We start from the raw sequence: 4,120 nt of genomic DNA on the forward strand, positions 1-4,120 counted from the left end.
CAACAGAAGTAAGCATGACCTGTTGAAAGCTTACTCTGCCTCTGAGGACAAGGTGAGAATGATCTCAGTGTCTGTCATGGAGATCGGTGAAATGCCAAGCGTTTCTCAGGCCTTCCTGAGCAAAGCTGCCAAGAGCTAGTGTTAATGAATCACAACTGTTGTCTCACTGCCTTCCTCCACACAGCACTCACAGCATCTCTTTTCAGAAACTGACTCCTATTGAGCAGTAGTGGATTGAATTTGAGCTGTATGGATTTGTGACCGCAAGAGTATCAGGTAAGATCTGATAACATGCTGAGGAGAACCTCTTTTTTTGCTAGGAGACAATGCTGTAATTCAGTTACTCACATGAAATGTGTGGTAGAAGGGCTGGACTTTCCATGATAAGAGAGTGACTGTGTTTTGCTTCACTGGAGCTCTGCTACTCTTTCAGTACAACTGGATTCTGGGAGCTGATTCCCACCTCATCATTGTTCCTCTTATAAAATGAAAGCAGTAAAGGCCTTATGAAGACAGTATGGTATCTGCCGTGAGTGGAAATCAGGCTTCAGGAAGTCTGATATTTTGAAATCTCCCTGCCTGAGGATGTTCCCCTTTTTTCTAACCCAAATTATTTCTCACATGAAGCAAAATGATGTTTTCTCACCTATCCACAGGTAAAGGGCTTACACTAGCTCAAATGCTATTCAGGAAAGAAAACAAAAAAGCTGTGCTTTTTGGGTGTTGTGTGCATTCAGTCATCTCAATGTCACAGCTGGCTTTGCGTTTAATCATTTGTGGATATGTTAGCCGTGAAAGTGCATCAGTAATTTACAATTATTAGGCACTATGTTTTCCACTTACATTTTTTCTTGTATTTTATTCTTTAGTAATTAAAAATAAGTATATTATTTGCAAATATATGCATTACAATAAAAAAAAAGTTATGAGATCAAAATTAAACACACATAAAAAAGATAAAAATCAGTAGAATCAAAAATACTACAAATCCACAGCAAAGTTTAAGGTTCATTAATCTTAAGCAACACTTGAAACCCACCCTGAAATAGTACAGAATCCCATTGTATTATACTTCCTCATATTGATTAGATCAAGAGGAGTTATAGAAAAACATTGGCAGGAGCCCAGCAGATGTATTATAGAATAATATTGAGAAATTCTTGCCAAATTCTAAAGAAAATCTGCACAGTTTCAAACAAAGAAAATTAGTTTTTTTCCTGTTTTTACTTTTAGTTAATATAGGCAGCGAGGTTTCTGCATAAAAGGGCCAGAATGGCCCCTCCAGATGCTGTGCAAAATAAATAATAAGCTTCCTTCTGTAATTTAGCATATTATTAAAATAAAAAAAGTTAAAAGGTTATTTCCATGCTTAAATGGTTTGGCTTCCTGTTTCCTATGTACTCTGCTTTTTCCAGAAATAACTGTTAATATTTTAGCAACAAACACATGCTTTTTGCACATTTTGGGCATACTATTGTAACAACTGTAGGGGGCGTGCCAGCCACCCAACTTGACACAGAGAGACGCTAGAGTCACACTGATAAAAACAAAGATGTTTTTTTTTCTTCACCACGTGAGAAATGCCTTCCCCGTTTCCCACAGGCACAACTCAATCCCACCAACACAAACACACACAATACAATAAATTCTCTTCTCTTTCCCCTCCACTCCTCCTCAGCAAGCTTCGTCCACCTTCCACCCGACACTGCCTCACCAAGTACTGTCCGCTGGTCCCTTATATGAGGCACCCGGAAGTGCTTCATGTGTTCATTGCCCTACTCCTGACAGCACTTCCAGGAGTGGTGGAAAAACCAGCCGCACGTGCTCAGGAACAGCTGCAGCGCCCCCTGACGGCACCTTAGGATCCCAACAGGGCTGTATCGGACTCCATCTCCCATGAAACCCTGCGGGAGTCCGAGGCACAGCTGCCATCCAGGGGGCTACCATCTAGCGTTTTGGGGGAGGCAGGGTTCTGTCCACACTGGCTCCCCAGGTCCTTCCATAGCAGAGGTGTCCCAGCCAGGCAAGAGCCCTGGCCATCTAGAACATTAGGTTACAGACATGTGGCTTATGCGACACAAGTAACATGAGATTTGTTTTCAAGCCAAAAACACTGCCTCTTTAACATCCTTTTCCTTTGCCTACACTTACTCCATATTACTAAATTGTTTATAACAACCCTCACCTTTGTCTTCTTAAACACACATCCATCTCAACATTCTCATTTCTGCCACATCTAATTTCTTCTTCACTCCCTTTACTTGCCCACATCTCAACTCCATCATTGCCGGTCTTATGAACTGCCTTAATTCTTTGATCACAGAATACTCCTGATACCCATTTCCAATTGTTCCATCCACAACTGCACACTGTGGATTATCTGAGCATCTAGTTTTTCGCAGGCTACCACTCATCAATAGGTATTTAAATGTATCCACTCTTTTCAATAGCTCTCCCAGCAGGATAACGTCTGAATCCAGATCATCATTAACCTTCAAACATTCTTTCTTCCTCCTATTTTTATTCAACCCTCTATCTTCCACAGTCAGTTGTGATTTGTAATAGGCAGCACTGGAGCACCACCCCCATGCGCAAATATTTTAAACACTCTACTTAAATTAATTAGGTAATGTAAAATAATCATTAAAAATTAGTTCTAACTTCTGTGAAAATAAAAAAAAATCTATGTGAATAAGTACTCGTATATTTCTGGAGTGAAGGATGCTGATTAAATGAGAGTATATGTAAGCACTTGATATTTTGGCAAGCACGTGATCAGGAGGCTGCCATTTAATTGGTTGCTTTCATATTTTTTGGACACTCCCACATTTGTTGGCAGTGAATTAGCATTGTTTTAGTTTTTTTCCTTCTAATGTGATTGGACAATCGTCACCTCGCTATTTCAAGTTCACATCAAAGGTTCACAGTTCACACCTGCCATTTACGTAACTACTGATGAGTGAGATCGATTTTAGGGAGACGACAACTTCAAGTGGAACTTCAGAAATCAAAGTTTGGTTATTTCTCTAATGAAAAACCCCTTCGTAAATAATTCATTTGAAGAAAAAACGAAGACAAACTTATATAAACTGTTTCTCATTCTTGTTATGACAAATGGAGTTGGGCTAACTGGATGTGTTGTAAATAATACCGTTTTTGCTTTCCCTGTTTGCTGTTCCAATGTGCCAAAGTGTTGTGGATGATGACGGGAGTACGAGCTGTAAAACATCTTTCTGAAAATGCAAGTGTCATGAAAATAGCCACAGTCATCTAGAGCAGTGTGTTTCAACCAGTGTGCCACAGCACAGCGCTGCAGCGTGAGAGGTACCCAGGTGTGCTGTGCCCTGGAAATAACAGTATAGCGCAATTGGGTCTGAACCTAAGAGGCACAAGTTCCGCAGGTGGTTGAGAATTGTCTGAAGACAACAGAACTCCCTGGAGAAGTTGGCATAAATGCAGCTCTGCAATCACAATGTTAGAGCACTTCAGATGTGTCTCCTGACTTCTGGCCAGCCATCTTGGGCCTGTGTTTGCCAGCGTGCCTCACAGTGTTAGTGGATAGTGGCATACAAGTAGCATATGAATTGCCTCTGAGGCAGAGAGGGGCCAGAAAATGGGTGAAACAGGTTGGAGATGCCACCAAAGTGCTCACAAAGTGCTGTGTCTGAGAACACTAATCTCTGAGCTGCTTTTTTACTGGTTTCTCTTGAAGTCCCACCTCTTCGGGTTGTTGAGCAAGTGTATGAGATATACTGTATATGTGTTTAGGGTTAGTAAGACAGCGGCGTGCTTTGGGATGTTTTGGTTAAAAAAGTGTGCCACTACGGAAAAAAGAGTTGGGAAACACTGATCTAGACAATAGCATGAGACTATTTTTTTTTTGGTAGGATTAGTGAAATGTCTCAATTTAGACAAAAAGTAATTGAGAAATTTTCAGGCCTTGAAGGAAAAGAGGGCAACATTTATGTTGAAGGAAATATAGGTATCCTGATCGTAAAGGCAGAAAAAGATTTAGGTTGGATTTGTCCTGTAGATGAAGTACAGGACAGGCTGGGGGGAGAGTTATGTTTTAAGATATGGGGGTTTGTGGCTCTTACAATGTGAATTTGGACACAGGTGA

This window comes from Polypterus senegalus, chromosome 1 (assembly GCF_016835505.1).
Source record: "Polypterus senegalus isolate Bchr_013 chromosome 1, ASM1683550v1, whole genome shotgun sequence".
NCBI lineage: Eukaryota > Metazoa > Chordata > Cladistia > Polypteriformes > Polypteridae > Polypterus > Polypterus senegalus.